We start from the raw sequence: 18,208 nt of genomic DNA on the forward strand, positions 1-18,208 counted from the left end.
CACCAGGAACCAACCGAGACAAAGACCAAATATTTTTGTCTTACCATTTAGAAATGCCTCTAAATATAACATAAATCTCATTAGGCATCAGTTTGGCTTGTCTGGGTCTAATAGGAATTATTATTAACAAAAGTCCTGAAGGATAATACTCAGTGGCAGAATGCTGGAAATACTAAACTATTTCTGACACTAATAAACACATCGAGTCAGCTCTGAGTTTTAAACAAATGGTAGTCATTAAGCTTTCGTAGAGGAGCTGGAGCGGTGGTTCAGCAGGTGAGAAAGTGAACTGGCCTTCCAGAGGGCCTGAACTCAGGCCCCAGCCCACACGGCAGGCAGCTCACAACCACCTCCAACTCCAACTCAGGGAGGATCTGGAGCCTCTAACCTCCAAGGGCCACCAGCACTTCTGTGCACACTCCTTCCCATCCATACACATGAGTGAAAGTAATGAATCTTTACGTATGCATGGGACTTACTATGAACATGCACACATACACACACACACAGACACACACACACACACAAGCTGGTTTATTCCATATGGACTCCTTCAGTTCTTTTAGTCATATAATAGTACCTATATCTTGCAGATGTGGAAACTGAGGCATAAAAAGGTTCTGCAATTGCCCAAAGTCCCTAAGCCCATAAGTGACATTTGGGCTCAGAAGGGGCAGTCTGAATCATTCAGCGTTTCCTTTACAAGTCTCCCTCAGCCTTCTAAAATCCAGATTCTGTAATTTAGTGAGCTTTCCTGGCTGCTAGGTAGGAAAAGGAGATTTGGATTTAACTTCTTCGGTCTATAAGATTCTTTATCCACATGAGACCAAAAAATAAGGGAAACTTTAAAGAAAAAGCTACTTGATCTTTCTAATGGATGTGGGAAGAATTAACCAAACAGGGGCTCTCTTGCTTGAGGCTCCCTGCCAGGGTGCTGAAAGCTCTAACAACTGTGCCGGTATTTTGCACCGGTGTTTTGCTTTTTAGTTCTTGGTTTCTACTGACTAGAGCGTTATCATTTCATATGCAATGATTTAGGAGGTGAGGAAGAACCCTAATTTCACAGTTCACCCTGGAACACTTTTCACACTCCTTTTAGTGTGCAGTCCAGCCAAGCAGTAATGAACTAAGGACCTTGGAGTTCCGTCCAAAAATTTTATCGTCCCGAGTTACCAGTCCCACCAGAGACCTGGCCAAGAATGGTTCAACCATCTCTTTATCCCTTCGGAAGGTCTCGGCGCTTCTTACCTTCATGTGATTTGAATGGAGCTAAGGTCCTAAAACGACATTTTTCCTTTATGCCTATATTTGTTTGATTGGGGGTTTTGTTTTGTTTTATTTTGTTTGTTTCTGTTTCTTTTTGATTTTCCAAGACAGCCGCTCCCTGGGAATGGCTTCAAAGTTGCAATCCTCCTGGGAGTGTACACCAAAGGTTACAGGGTTACAGGTATACACCGCTAAGCTTGGCTGAGGTTTCCTCAGTCTTCACTCCTTGTGTGGTGTAGACTTTGAACTGTCTTTGCTCTCAAGGCCCCTCGCCTTTCCACAATCAGTGAGTCGGGTGGGCTAATCGCATCCCTCGCTAGGCCCTGTGCCCCCCCCCCCGCGCCCAAAAGCTGATTATACTTGTTCCCAACCTTGTTTATGCAAGCCGTACTTTGAAATGACATCATTTGATTCAGTATCACCCAAACCAAACAACTATGAGTGTGAAGAGAGTTGCAATCTGTACAAAAATAAGTTGAATGTTTGAGAGTTGATGAAGGATTAATTTAAAAGAGGAAAAAAACCTGTAGACTCGTGTGGACAATCACATCCTGAAGGTTTGGGTGTGGGAGGAAAATCAAAATCTACAAAACTTTTCCTTTCCATATGCAAGTGTCTTGAATGCTCACGCCAGTGACCCTCAGTTGATAACCCCCTAGCTGTCCTCACAGGTGTCTCACACAGCAGCCTACGGTCAGAGAAAAGGGTGTGTGTGGATGTCAACGGGATGAGAGCGGAAGTGGATGGAAGTCACCTTTGATTTTCATTTAAAGTAAAACTTTGATGAGCTACCATATAATTTATGACTCCCCACTTTAAAAGATGACTCTGGCCAAATTCAGACTCTGACTGCTTACGGAAGTGAGACTCCTCCAGCCCAGTGCCACAAGCTGGCCGGCACAGGAATGCAGGGAACCGCCTGGCCCGGAGCATGTCCTTGGTGCCTGTGTGAACCTTCAGAAGAATATACTCTGTTAATTAGAGAGAGACAACTCTGTAACCGTAGCACAGGGAGGCTGAGACAGAGCAATCTCGAGATTGGGGCTACCCTGATCCACATCGTGAGTTGAGGCTAGAAAGAAAAAATAAAAAAACATACAGATGCTTCAAGACCTGGCCAAATATGCACTTCTGTAAAAGCAACGATTCGTTTTTCTCCTTGTTTAAACTAGATCAAGTTGCCTTTACGAGAAAAAGTTTGGGGTCTAAACTGTTATGAAATTACAGACACCCCTCCCTATTCGCTGGCTGGTTTTGCTGGTCCTCTAGGTACACCCTGCCCTGAACCTTCTGCTGCTGCCGAGCTGGTGAGCTGAGGAGGGACCCAGTGTGTAAATGTGAGGAAACCAGGTCTTGTTTAACAGGAAATGATGAAGGCTTTGAGATCTGGCAATAAACACATGGACACGTAAAGGAAAAAAGGGTAGGAAATGAAATAACTCAGGCATAGACTAGATCCATCTGACGTCTGAGAACTGACTATTCATATAAGCACTGTCTTGGTAAGATCCATCTTTCCTTCCTTCCTTCCTCCCTTCCTCCCTCCCTCCCTCCCTCCCTCCCTCCTTCCCTCCCTTCTTTTCTTTTATGGTTTGGTTTTGGCTTTGGTTTTTAGTGTTTTGGTTTGTTTTAGTTTGGTTTGTATCAAGACAGGGTTTCTCTGTGTAGCCCTGGCTATCCTGGAAGGAACTCCCTCTGTAGACCAGGCTGGCCTTGAAATCACAGAGATCTACCTGCTTCTGCCTCCTACATGCTGAGATGGAAAGTGTGTGCCACCACCAACGGGTTTGGTAAAATATCATAAAGTATTCGTGTCCCAACTTTGAGCTCAATGATGAGCTCAGTTTGTCACCTACATTAATCTATAGTAACTCTAAAATGGAAGGTTTCCTACATTGGTCATGGGCAAAGAGGAACACTCAAGACTCAAGATGGGACTCTCAGTGGTAACACTGGTAAAATGATGATGGTGGTGGTGATGATGGTGGCGATGATGATAAGCAACTTGGAATGGTCACTAACCAGATGCCCTCAAAAGGCAAAAATCATCATTAAGAGTGACAGGTTGAGAGAGACTGCCACCACAGTTCCCATGACAGCACTTGTCCTGCCCAGGTCTCAGCAGATAAATACAAAGTCTTAAGCAAATGAAAACAAAAACTGCCAAGCAAGAATTCTGATTTGGTGCTGATGAAATGTCTCAGTGGTTAAGGACACTGACTGCTCTTCCAGAGTTCAATTCCCAGCAACCACATGGTGGCTCACCACCATCTATAAAGGGATCTAAAACAAATTCATAAATTAATAAATAATAACAAAATAAGAAAAAAGAGAGTTCTAATTTCAGAGACTGGAGATGGTTCAGTGGCTAAAAGCAAGTACTTACACCGGACCCAAATTTGGTTCCCAGTACCCACATAAGACAGCTCACTGCTGCCTGTAACTCCATTTCCAGGGAGTCATACCTCTGACCTCTGAGTGTGCAGATATGTACAACACACACACACACACACACGTATAATAAAATTCTCAGAGCACAGTATCATCCAGAGAAAGAAACCAGTTAATTAATTTAAAAGGTGCATAATCTAGATGGGAGAGATCATGGGAGTAACAGGTATATTTGAACATATAATAAGACTCAAAATTAAAACACTCAGTATTTATCCTGTGGTCTGGTGCGCACGTAATGTATTTCTGTTTTATCTTTTCTGGAAAGAGCGCCTTTGACCACTTGAATGACTCTGACCATTTCTTCTCTGGGCAACTAAGAAGCTCTGGGAAGAGCCAGCCACTCCTGTGCAGCTCCACTGTGGCTCAGCACTAATCACATCTTAAGTCTCCAACTTTGTCTTCGTTTCTGGTCTTCATAGTCAAGGTCACCAGATAAAAGTCTACTTCAAACAAGCTTTAGCAAAACTGCCTTTCTGGAAGGAAGCCCCTTGAGATATAGATTGCTGGACTCTGAGAACATGGAGGAAAGCAGGTCTCAATCACCTGAAGATGAAATTGCAACAATTTAAACTTTCTAATTGTTATTTTTTTATTGTTACATTTAGCATCAGGCAACAGTTCCATAAAACAGAATGAGCCTTGTGGGCTGCGCAAAGAGATTGGTTTTATAAGGGGACAGGCTAAAGAAAGCAGAAATCAAACAAGAATAAACTGGTCCTTTCAGTGATACTAGTAATGGGGGTGGAACTTCACCAGCAGGTCACATCTGATTTGTTTGTTTATGATTGAACTGAAACAGAGAGAACCTAAATAACATACCAGTTCAAGCTGGTTTGTTCAGGGACTGAACTGGCTTGGTGGTGGAATGCTTTTCTCTTTTTTTGCAGGGCCCCAAGTCTGATCCCAGCCACATCAATTACAAAAAAAAAGAATGGGCAGTGCTGGGGCTCAAGTTTAGTCCCAGCATTTAGGAGGCAGAGGCAGGTGGATCACTGAGAGTTCAAGGCCAGCCTGGTCTACAGAGCAAGTTTCAGGACAACCAGGGCTACATAGAGAAACCCTGTCTCCGGGGGAAAAAATAAAATAAAATAAATACATAGCCAAAAAGCCAAATAAAAGGGATAGTTTGGGAATGTTTGGCCTGACTTCTGAGAAAAGCAGGGAAACAGCTTCATTTCAGCTAGCTAGAACTTCAATGTGAATGGCACTGTGTTTGTCAGATTGCCATTGCTGTGACAAAATACCCAAGGCCAGAGACGTTAAAAGGAGAAAAGGTCTACTTTGGATTTTATCGCAACTGTGCTTCCTTAGCTTTGTTGCCCTGAGTCTGTGGCCAAACAGCTTAGCTAAACGAACTGCTCACCTCAGGGGAACCCAGAAAGAGAGAGACAGAGACTGAGACAGAGAGAATTATCCTAGGTTTTGAATAGAAAGGTTGTGTGTTAAATACCTCTTTACCTTTTCTTAGAAAAACAAGTTCATGTTTTCCAAGGCTTGCCAGTGGCATCTCAGCTACTCAAGAGGCTGAGGATGGGGAAATCAGAGTTAAAGGTTGACACTGAACTATAGGGTAAGTGTGTTCAAGTCTAGCCTGGACTATTTAGTTCGACTCTGTCTTCAAAAAAAAAAAAAAAAAAAAAAAAAAGAAGTAAAAAGCAGGCTGGGGATATTGCTCTGAGGTAGCAAGTGTAACTCTTACAGAGGTAGCTTATAAGAAACCCCAGGTTCAGTCATCAACCCACGCACCTGGGGGTAAGCAAGGAGGCAGGCTGGTATGTGTCTGTGTGCGTGTGTGTGTGCATGTGTGTGCGTGTATGTATGCTTGGAGCCTACCAGCATTTGGTCCTAATCCACCCAATGAGTGCTTACTTTTTTAGATTTATTTCTGGCTTTATTCATATTAATCTCTAAGAATCTACCCCATGCCTATTAGAATGTGTATTTAGCCAGAAAAAAATCATTAATACTAATTATATATATATAATTATACACATACACACACACACACACACACACACATATATATATATATATGCTCTGTGATCATGAAAAATAGAAAAGTCACGAAAACAGCATATTTGTAGACTCACTGCCACACTGTTAAATCCTCAAGCCTTTTCTTCCTCTTTCCTGGATTCTGGAACTCAAAAGCTCTGGAAGAGATGGCTCAGTGGGTAAAGTACTTGCTGGACAAGAATGAGGAGAAGAGTTCAGATTCTCTAGCATCCCAGGAAATGTTAGGGGATATGGTGGTCCACCTATAGTCCCTGCACTCAGGAGGAAGCCCGTGGGCCTGTGTTCCAGAGGCCTCACATGGAGATCTCTGGTCCGGCTAGGTGCACCGGTTCAGATGAAGGTGGAAGGAGGACTCAGGCAGGGAGGGGGAACTGATTCCACTGCCTCCGCTGCATCTCTGCCTCTGTCTACACCACAGCCGCAGGACGGTTGGACTGAGGCAGCCAGAGACTGGGTAGTCTGTGGTGCAGGGGAGGGGAGCTTCTGGTGGCAATTGCAGGAGAGCAGATCTCTTCCCAAGTGGTTGGTGTTACAGCTCTTATGACAGAAGTTCTCAGATGAGGGAGTAATTCCTGCACACCTTTAATCCTGGATAGGATTCTTAAATACCGTCTTGGGATGGGTCAGGGTCTGACAACAGGTGCTTCCTATTGATTTGGCCTGAGAGTTTGGGAATACCTCATCTACATATTTGGGGGTGTGGTCCTGCTTCTATGAGACCTGTGCCCCCCACCTGTGGAGGAAGGGCTTGGGGCATTGCCCTATGTGACTCAAACCTCTCTACAGGGGACTGTGGGGGGCTGTAGCTACATGAGAAGTCCCTGATTTCCTGGTAGATTAGGAAGCTTCATCCCTTAGGGTCCCCGGGACTTCGACCTACCTCAGCCTGGAATCAGGATACCTTTCACAGCTCACAGCCCCACAGAAGCTGGCTAACTAGACCAACAAACTGGGAAGAGAATGCCTCCAGGAAGACTTTCGGTATCAACATGGGCCACACACATACAATTTGAAAAGAAAAGAAAAGAAAAAACTTCAAAGTTAATCATACAGATTGATAGATGTGGTAAAAAGCTGCTTGTGCTCACATAGGGAACTGGAATATACATGATTCTGCCGGTGATGTCAGTGCGGGCAAATGAGCTCTTGGTAATCTTGTTACCAAACCTAGCCCGTTTTGCCTGCCTTCATACTATACCGTAGGTCATGAAAAAAATTATGGCAAAAAAAAAAAAAAAAAAAAGGATTTATCCGTTAGGTGACCAAGTGCGGAGATAGTAAGAGCCTGTCTCAAGCCCACCTCCTCGAAGATGGGTTTTGGAGGAATTGATGAGCTGCAGCACTGGGAAAGGAAATCAGAGGTTAGGAAGGTGCCTGTGTTTTGAGCATGCGCGGTCTCACTTTATCAGCGACTATAATCCAGACTACACGGTAAAGCTGTTCTCTGTACTGAGACGCTGTTGAGTTTTGAAGTCGCCTCACATCAAGCAACTAAGTAAGTGACGCCAGTTGGGTCTGGAAGTTCAGTACTGGGTCTCCTTCAGTTTAAACCCTATTACACATGATTCCTTTAATAAAATAAAGGAAATAAAATAATATTCAGTTCGCACATGGTAGTTTGTAGATGCGCTTAGCCAAGAGGGAGGCAGGACTTTAAGTGATTGACAGCAGGCTGGATCCATCTGCTCTCTCGAGAAGAGGGCTTTGCTCCTAAGGTCGTGACCTTCATCAATCAGCCCTGCAACCCAACCTTTCAGCGAAGGAACAGCAGATTCTGCGTAAGAGTTCTTCCCCCTCCTTCCCGACCGGACCCCTACCCGCCGGAATGTCTCTAGAATGAGATCAAAGTGAAAAGTACACACAGAAACTGTTCTCAGCACAGAGCAGCAAAGAGAGGTATTGGTTCATGGTCCAGAAGCTCTGATCCCAGGGAGGGGCAGAAAGGATGAGAGAGCATCCTACTTGATTTACCTTTTGACCCAGGACGCATATGACCCTGGAGGTCAAGACGTGGTCTTTCTAGAGGCGTGAGTTATGAACCGCTAGTCAGCCAAGTGGGGTCTGAATGTTTTAAAGTTGGCCCATGGAGGCGGCATGGCCTCAGATGTGACCAAACCATTTGCTGTGTGCCCCCAGCATCCCTGATATTAACATACCACCTCTGGCCCCACCGGGGATTTCCGGTGAGGCCAGAAATCTTGGGATTTCCACCTGGTTTCCCTTGCTGCTTTCCCCAGCCTGACCAATCACACAGCCGCTTCCGGCCTCTACTTAGCTCTCTCCTTCCCTCCCAACCTCAAATCCCACGGCCACCCCTATCGGTGGCAGCTAACTCCCTACGCGCTCGCTTTCCTTGGCTTGGCGTCCTGGGTGATTTTTTACCTCTGCTCTGGTTTAAATGTTCCAGCGTGGTAATTCTTTACAGTCTAGATCTCCGACTGGGCGCTTTTCTGACATCCAAACCTGCCTCTCCGCCAGTCTTCCCAACCGTCCACTGCGCTGTCTGGTATACCGCTCAGCTTCTTGCATCTGAGTGACCTAGACGCACCCAAGTTGGGCATGTTCAGAATGTGAGTTCCGGTCTTCACAGCAAACACTGGCTGACACTGTGGAATCTGTGTGAGTCTCTGTCATTCACAGGGGAAACAACTGAAGGGGCCTGGCTTTGTTGAAGACACCTACAGTTTGTTTCCCAAATACTTTTGACCCACGGCTGGCTAAATCTACAACTGTGGGACGCACTGACGGGGGCCGTCACTGAAAACCCACTAAGAGTAGGTTTAAGCGCGTTCACCACGCATACATACAAAAGCTCATTTGTCTGTGTGCTAATCAACTCGGCATCATTATTCTACAAAGTGCGTGTGTGCGTTTCAGCATACCACCCTGCTCATAGATAAATACAGCTTTCTGCTTGCCTAATAAAATAGGATGAGGTCAAGCACTGGAGTCTGACAAATGAGAGTGAGGCACAAGGAGATCAGACCACTTGCCAAAGGACACAGGCTGGCAGGCGGCAGAATCACAGCATTCACCGAAGTATGTGCAAGAGCCTTGAGGCTGCTTTGGCTCCTTCCCGGCCGAACTGTTCTTCCTGGGGGACCAACTCTATCCTTCCTGTCCCCATGCCTCTAGCATGGTCCTTTTGAGCACTCTGGAGAGTGCAGACCTTCTTTAGAGGTAAACAAAGACTAAAGGTGATCTGGAATGAGAACACCCAACCCCTACATTCCACAGGTCCCTGGACTCTGGTGACTGCCCCCTGGTTCCGCTCACACACTTAGTCTCCTGGTCTCCTGTATTTTCTCTTCTGGCTATCGGGATGTTTCTGAGGCTTTCTTTCCTCAACCGGCTTGCTGTCTTCTAATTGCGGAGCGATTTTGATGGATGCAAAACTAGGGAAACATGACAGACAAGAGATGCAAGCCAAGGGAGAGCCATCCCTTAGTGATCCAGTAACTGCAGTGCTCCAAGGAACTCCACAGTTGCATCGTAGAAGCTGGTGCGACGGCTGGGAGAAGTGGAGAAGTTAACTGAACCCTGGAGTCTTGCAGATGAGTACAAGCTGGTCAGTAGTGACTGAACATCTGCTTTCCCCGAAGTTGTCTGGCTCTGTTCTATGGATCGAATAAATAAATAAATAAATAAATAAATAAATAAATAAATAAATAAATAAATGTATGTCTGGGTATTTTAACGCCAGCCAGTGGCCAAGACTGTCCTTGCTTTAGAATATTCATCTTAGGAGCCTTGAGTTTATGGAACCTACAGACGCAGTTTCAATGTTACATCTTCCACAGCAACTAGAAACACTTCACCCAGAGACTGCCATTGCCTTTCCCTCCCCGGTCTTTTTTTTTTTTTTTTTTTTTTTTAAGGAGACTTATTAGATCTAAAATAAGACCTAATTATAAATAGCCTGCTTTAAAAAAAAAAAAAATCAATAAACTCTCCTTAATCCCTGCCTCCAGTGGAGGAAGAAAAGAGACGCCCTCCGTGTCTTCTCAAAAAAGTCGGTGTTTACACAAAGGTTTGCGGTGCCAGACTGAGAGACTGATGCCCCGGCTCCATGCAGCCGCCCCGCACGCTCCGAGCCTTGCATGACTTATTTGGCGCTAGCTAATCTCGGCTCCAGGCTTGCTTACATTTTTTGGGTTACCCTTTCGCCTGGAATGCATCTCCACGTTCTCATTAGAGCTGTCTGCCCTGCCGGGGCCTGCGCTCTTTTGTTGCTGTTACTTTCTGTACTGCCATTCCTAATCTTGGCTGCCTGAAGCACAAAGCCAGGCCCTGGTGTGTTCCTTGTCAACCTGACACTTTCCCTTCCTGGGCCAGGCCACATGAAGGTTAAGACTCCTCCCTCTTCTCTCGCCGGTCCCCAAAGCTAAGCCCAGTTGCAGCTTTTCTTATAGTATAGGATGATGATGATGATGATGATGACGACGATGATGGTGATGGCGGTGATGGCGATGATGGTGAATCTGATCACAGCAGAATGGCGAAGCATTCAACCTGGACCATTAACCCCAGTATGCCCGGCTGTTGCGGCAAATTTCTTTTCTGCCACCCACTGCTAAAGCAGGGCCCATGGTCTCCTCCCACGGCCACAGTGGTCCCAACTCTCCCGTGATAAGTCTCTCCATAACAATGCGCTTCCTCTTAAAAGTCATCATTTAAAAAAATATTCCCCTAACTATACAATGTGTTGTTTTGCATAGAAATCTATACATAAAGTCATCAGAAAACACTAATTCTCCAGAGACAAGCACTGTGTGGTGGTGCAATTCTTATTTCAGAATGCATTTCGCTGTGTTTCATTCACTACAGGAGGAAAAAACCTTTGATAGGAGATGAAACACTTTTATAGGGTAATTTTCACCCTGAAACTTAAAAGTTCCAGTTTAATCAAGGAGAACAGCAGGCAAACTTAAACTGAGGCATACTGTACAAAATATCTAACCAGTGTTTGTCCAAACCATCCAGGTCGTGATAACCAAGAAAAAGCACCTTTAATCTCAGCACTTGGCAGCAGAGGAAAAAATCTCTCTGTGATTTCAAGGCCAGCCTGGTCTACAGAACAAGTTTAGGACAGCCAGTGTTATACAGAGAACCTGTGTCTTGGAAAAAACAAAAACAACAAAACAAAATGCCCAAGGGAACTCTGAGCAAATGCCCAGAGGAGCTTAGAGTCCTAAAGGATAAGACCTAGACCAGAAACCAGTAGATGGCACTTGGGAACTCCCCATAAGGAGCAGGCCAAAGTCCACACTCAGGAAGCAGAGACAGGACTAAAAATCCAAGGCCAGCCTGGGCTACACTCTAAGACCCAGTCTCAAAAAAAAAAAAAAAAAAAGTGGTGGGGTTGTAAGCTGGTACAACCACTCTGGAAATCAGTCTGGCGGTTCCTCAGAAAATTGGACATAATCCTACCTGAAAACCCAGCTATTCCTCTCCTGGGCATATACCCCAAAGATGCTCCAACATATAACAAGGACACATGCTCCACCATGTTTATAGCAGCCTTATTTATAATAGCCAGAAACTAGGAAGACCCAAATGTTCTTCGACAGAGGAATGGATACAGAAAATATAGTATATTTACACAATGGAGTAGTACTTAGCTATTAGAAACAATAACTTCATGATTGCATTGGCTGGAACTAGAGACTATCATCCTGAGTGAGGTAACCCAGTCACAAAAGAACACACATAGTATGTACTCACTGATAAGTGGATACTAGCCCCAGAAAGCTCTGAATACCCAAGAAATAATTCACAGACATTATGGAGCTCAAAAAGAGGAAGGTCAAAATGGGGATGCCTCAGTTCTTCTTAAGAAGGGAGAACAAAACACTCATGAGAGGAAATGCAAGGTCAAAAAGAGGAGCAGGGATTGAAGACAAGATCACTCAGAGGCCGCCTCACCTGAGATCCACCACATATGCAGCCACCAAATCCAATCACTGTAGCTGATGCCAAGAAGTACGTACTGGCAAGAACCAAATAGAGATGCCCCTTCAGGGACTATGTCAAAGTCATATAGATACAGCTGAGCATGCTTGCAGCTAACCATCGGACTGAACACGGGAACCCCAATTAGGATGCTAAAGAAAGAACTGAAGGATCTGAAAGGGTTGAAACCTCATGGGAAGAACAACATTATCAACCAACCAAACCCTCCAGAGCTCCCACAGACTAAAACACCAACTTTTGTGCACACTTTGAGAGACCTATTGATCCAGTTGCACGTGTAGCAGAAGATAGCAATGTCTGGCATCAATATAAGAAGAGGCTTTTGGTCCAGGGAGGGCATATTTTCCCAATGTAGGGGAATGCCAAGGCAATGGGGTGGGGAGGGTGATTAGGAGTGAGTCCACCTTTCTGAAGGCAAATGGGGGGAAGGGGGATGGAGCAGGGCAGGGGAAAGGGATAATATCTCAAATGTAAATACAGAGTATCTAATAAAAAATGAGAAAAAAGTAAAAATAAATAAAAAGGAGAGAAATGGGTTAGAAAAAAGAAAAGAAAAAGGGCGTAGGATATATTTGCTTAGTGTGCATAAAACCCTGGGTTCTATGCCCAGCACTATAATAAATATGTTTAGTGGGTACATAAAAGTTCCAATTTTGTGAAAGTACTCGCATAGGTCAAGCCAATACTGATTCATGAGTTGTTCTGAACACAGAATTTAGCATTGGCACAAACCGAATATCGGGTTTGAGAACTCTAAGTCTTTGCAGCTTTTCAGTACATCTAAAGCTGCTCTCAAATTCTGAAAGTGGGTTTTCTAAAAGCATGACATTATCTGTGGGAGGGAGACTATGTAGGTAATCTAGAAGTATGTAGAACTTGAGGTGACCAGAAGTGACAAGTTTTCTGTTTCCCTCTTCCCAGCTCACTGGCATGGTCTTGGGGGACTATTTTCTCTTATTGCATGTTTGAGCTCATGTTGCAAACACAATTTTTTGTCTTAGCTTTTTGTTTGTTTGTTTAATGTCACAACATAAGCCTTCGCTGGCTCTCTCAAAAATTCTTCCTAAAGCCCTCTTTAGAGGTTACGTGGTGTTCATTGCTGTGTCCTGTCCTCTTGCCAAAAATAGTTCGTGAGCCTATGTTTCTGAGAGTTTGTCTAACCAGCAACAGTTTAGAATGCTACCTTCAGCACAGAGATGTTCTCTTTTTTTTTCTCCAGGCAACAGGGAAGTCAGCAGAATCTTCATCTGTGATCTCCTTGGGTCTTTTCGAATTTGTTTCACCAAATTTATTTCAGGAGAGTTTGGATTTAAAATATTTTCTTCCTTTGTTCCTCATGAGAAAGACATTTGTCATCCAGTAGGCCTAATCTAGATACTGGCATCACTGATGGCTAAAACCAGGACTGTATGAATGCTGTGTAGGTTGAGTTGTATGTTCTACAAAACATGTCCTCTTGCAGCCTCATTCCCATGCATGGTCCTTAGTCTAATATGACCTTATTCCAAAATGTGGTCTTTGTGGATGTAATCTCGAATGATGAAGTCAGAGTACATTAGGGTGGGTCCTAAGTTCAGGGACCAATAGCCTTTTGCTATGTTTGTTTGCTGTTCTGAACTGTCCCCCAAAGGCACACGTGTGGTAAAGGCATAGCCTTTGTCTTGATTCTTTTGGGATGGTTTTAAAAAGTGGGGTTTTATAGAGAGAAGGCAATCTAGTCATTAGGGTCATGGTTTTGAAGGAAACAGTGGGACCTTGTCCTTTACTTGAGTCCTAGCCATAAAGCAAATGATTTATGTCTAAAAGTCATGAAGTACTTATTTAGCACAAACACAAAAGGAACAGGACCAATCAGTCATGTGGTACCTTCAGTACCACGGCTCAAAATAACCTCCTCCCCTTTATACGATGTTTATCATGGGCTGTTTTGTTGCTGCTCTGTTTTGTTTACAGTCACAGAAAGCTAGCTCACACCAGACGAAGGCACAGAGATACACACAGAATCCAGGGTGAAAGCAGGAGAGACTGGAGCAATCATCTATAGGCCACAGGACACCAGGGTTCACCAGCCACCGGGCCCAAAGCCAAGAGAGAGCAAGAATCAGAGTCCCACTCTGAACCCTACAAAGGAAGCAACTTGCCAGTGTAGAGGTAAATATTTTAAAAGTGCCAACTTTTCCCCTGCACCATGCTAACTTACCTCCCGCCACTCTGTCCCCAGCAGCAGCCTTCTTGGCTGGTCTCTTCTGCAAATTCTGCTCACATTCTCAGCACCTGCCCCCTGAGGTTATTGTCACAACTCCCAGTAGCCCGACAAAATTAAAACTCTAGAGGCTTGTAATTTATTAATCAGATTAATATCTGTAAATTCTCGCTCCACAAAACGTCCACACAATAAACTCAGAGCCAATTGATATTGATATAAACTGCCCACCTAGATAAAACAATTTGTCCTATAATAATTCATCCCTTATAAGATATTCATAGCTACCTGTGGCTAATTAAAGCCACATGGGTCCCAGTCATCCTCCATCTTCTCCTTCTTCTTCCTCTATCTCCCCTGCCTTTCCAAAACTCTGTGCCCACCTTACATTTTCACTGTCCAATCACAGGCCTTGCTTATCTTGTGCCTGCCCTCACCTGCATCTAGACATCAACCACATGCCAACACGTTCATTTTCTACATTCAGACTCCAGTACCATAAGCTAGTATGTTCCGGTTGCTTTAAGCCACTCAGCTTGTGATGTTTTATTATAACAGCCCTAGGAAATTAAACGCAATGGGCCGTGGCCTTGGATGAGTCCTGTTCAGGCCGAGCTCTGGGGAAAACAAAAAGAGAAAATGGGAAAACCTGTGGTTCTGCTGGCCAGGGTCAGTGACAAGGAAATTCACAGAGACTGTGTGGATGAAGTGCTCAGCAAGGGGCGGGTCCAACTACAGGTGTCTGATGTCAGTTCCCTGCTCAGCTCTCCTCCTGAAGGCCATTTCCTCTGGTTGGAGAGAAGGCCACAGGGATGACTTCCTTCCCTGTCACCCGGGTTCATGCTATTTCTAGAAGGTCTGAATTATCATTCATCAGGATAAATTCTGGTTTGAGAAGACACTGGTTTTAAAACTTTGGCTATGGCATGATAAATAACTTCAGCACTGGGGCTGGAGAAGTGGCTCAGCAGTAAAGAGCACCAAGTGCTCTTCCAGAGGTCCTGAGTTCAATTCTCAGCAACCACATAGTGGCTCACCATCATCTAGAATGGGATCCAATGCCCTCTTCTGATGTGTCTGAAAACAGCTACAGTGTACTCATGTACATTAAATAAATAAACAAATCTTTTTTAAAAAAGAAAAAATAGCGTATAAAGGGCATCTTTCATCTCAACACCCAGGAAGCAGAGGCAACCCTGGTCTATATAGATGGGTCAGGGCTATATAATGAGACTGTGTCTCAAAAGAAGAAGAGGAGGAGAAGAGGAGGAAAAGAAAGAGAAAAAGAGCCAAACTTAGTGGCACACATCTTTAACCCCAGCACTTTAACAGGAGGCAGAGGCAAGAGATCTCTGAATTTCTCAGCTTCTCTGGGTAGGACTCAGGAGTGGGTTGGTAAGAAGATTCTGACTTGAGCCATCTTGGGAGGCTGCAAATGAAGCATCTGTGAGTTTGAGGCCACCCCAGACTACACAGTGAGTTCCAGGACAGCCAGACTACACAGTGAGTTCCAGGACAGCCAGACTACACAGTGAGTTCCAGGACAGCCAGACTACACAGTGAGTTCCAGGACAGCCAGACTACACAGTGAGTTCCAGGACAGCCAGACTACACAGTGAGTTCCAGGACAGCCAGACTACACAGTGAGTTCCAGGACAGCCAGACTACACAGTGAGTTCCAGGACAGCCAGACTACACAATGAATTCCAGGACAGCCAGACTACACAGTGAGACCCTGTCTTGGGAAAAAAAAAAAAAGAAAGAAAAAAAAAAGAAAGAAAGAAAGAAAAGAAAGGAAAGAAAAAAAGAAAGGGGGGGGGGAGAGGGAGAGAGAGACAGGAAAATAACGTTTCAGAGTGACCTGGACCTCTCCGGTCCAAGGAACCACTGTTCACAAGGCACCCTAGGGTCTTATTCCCTTTTTGGTATAGAGGGTAGAGCCTTGGAATTTTGTAGTGAGAATTTTTGTTTCTTTGAAAAGCACAGAAATGTTATGAGACTATGTCTTTGTTTTAATCCCAGATGTGGGGTGTGGGGCTGCTTCCACTTGTCCACAGCAGCTGACTAGGATTTGCCTTGTGCTCTACCAGAGGCTGATTTTTGCCAGCTGCAGATACTTTCTGTGATTGGGTGATGTTTAGAATGCTGGGGACTCTTCAGAGGGTATGTAAATGCTAGAGCCCCGAGTGCTGGCTTGTTTGTTGGCTGCAGTTTGTTAGGTAAAGCAAAGAAGGAATTAGATACCCTGCCCTCAAAGAAGATCAAACTTGCCCCCAAGGAACTCAATACCCCTAATCAGCAGGAGGTAGTCTAACAATAACACCATCTCTTTCCCCTTATTCTTTTTTCTCTTCCATTGAGCATTAGGAGGTTGAAAGTCTGGAAAGGGGGTAGCAAATGGTGGAAGAAAGAAGAAGCCACAAAGTAGCAGAAAGTTTGGCTACAGAGTTTAATGATTTTTGTTACAACTCTGAAGTCCGGATAGGAAGAGGAACCATCTTTCAGACTTCCCTTGGATTTAAAATGGGAAGTAAGGAAGGCTGTGAGCAGTGTAACATCTGTAGTTCTCCACTAAAAAAAAAAAAAAATGCAGACCACACTCTCAGGGTGGCATCTTCAGTGTCTGCAGAAGATCCCAACAATAACTCTGCATCATCCATCTGATAGTATGACCTCAGGACTTATGGTCTCGAACAGTAGTCTGCGTGTAATGTGAGCATCTCTGGGTAGGGAACTCATGAGTGGGTTGGCAAGATAAATCTGACTTGAGTGTTCTCAGGAGACTCAGTGTGAAGCACTGAACCAGGCCTGGAGGTTCTGCTTCCAAAGTGACTCATTCCTGTGGCTGGCAGCTGATGCTAGTTGGGGATAGGAAGGCGTCTCCGCAGGACTGGCTCCCTCCACAACAACTGAACCAAGAACAAGCATGGTGGTTGACTTAATGTCATAACTTGTTGGTCTGCAGTATCATATTGGGAGGAGAATACACCCACCACACACACACACACACACACACACACACACACACACACACACACACACACGTGTGTGTGTGCACACAGACACACATGCACAGACAAAAGCAGGCGATAAGGATCCCTGGGTACCCTTTTGGAAGCTGGCTGCCAATCTTTCCATTGGGTGATTGTATGAGTCATGATTATAGCATGATCATATCATATATCAGCAGATCCTTCGATGATTGCCAGGCAACGAACCCTGGGGCTGGGCGTATTCAAAACCCTAGTATCAACTTTCTGAATACAGAAGGTGAAGCATTCAGAATATGTCTGACTGCACAGAGACCTATTAAAAATGAACCAAGAGGTCAGAAAACCCTGACAAGCACTTCACCCCAGTTCAACACTTTCCTCCCAACACCTTAGCCACTTCTGATGTATTCAATGTACTATCACAAATCTTAGGTCTACTGGTCTACTTTTGAACCAAGCTTTATAACAAGGAAGTCCATCTCCTTCATAGAAATACAGAAAATCCCCTCATGGTCCTTCCCAGTCAACTTCCCAACCCCATCCACATATTCACACACTGAAGTAACAACCACTGCCATTGATTCTTCCTATTGCAGGATTTAATATGTCCTAGGGATTTTGGGGTTTCACTGCTGTGAAGAGACACCATGATCAAGACGAGTCTTATAAAGGACAGCATTTACTTGGAGCTGGCTTACAGGTTCAGAGGTTCAGTCCATTGTCATCAAGGGAGCATGGCAGCATCCAGGCAGGCATGGTGCAGGAGGAGCTGAGAGTTCTACATCTTCATCTGAAGGCTGCTAGCAGAAGAATGACTCCCAGCAGCTAGGATGGGGGTCTTTTCTTTTTTTTTTAAGATTTATTTACTTCATGTATGTGGGTACACTGTCACCATCTTCAGACACAGCAGAAGAGGACATCAGATCCCATTGCAGATGGTTGTGAGTGGTTGCTGGGAATTGAACTCATGACCTCTGGAAGAGCAGTCAGTGCTCTTAACCCCTGATCCATCTCTCCAGCCCCATGGTTAGGGTCTTAAAGCCCACACCCACAGTGACACACCTACTCCAACAGGGCCACACCTTCTAATAGTGCCACTCCCTGGGCCGAGCATATGCAAACCATCACAGCACTCAAACAAAATCATGCAGTATTAGTTTATTGTGTTTTTTTTTAATCCCTATCCCTGAAAGGGAACCTATGCTTCCATGTTCCAGAAACAGTCTCCAGAAGAGCGCGGGTGCACATTCTAAAACCTGTGCTGCAGTCTGAGAACTCGGGATCCGTTGCTCTGGCCTTGATG

This window comes from Micromys minutus (genome assembly GCF_963924665.1).
Source record: "Micromys minutus genome assembly, chromosome: 14".
NCBI classification, from domain to species: Eukaryota; Metazoa; Chordata; class Mammalia; order Rodentia; family Muridae; genus Micromys; species Micromys minutus.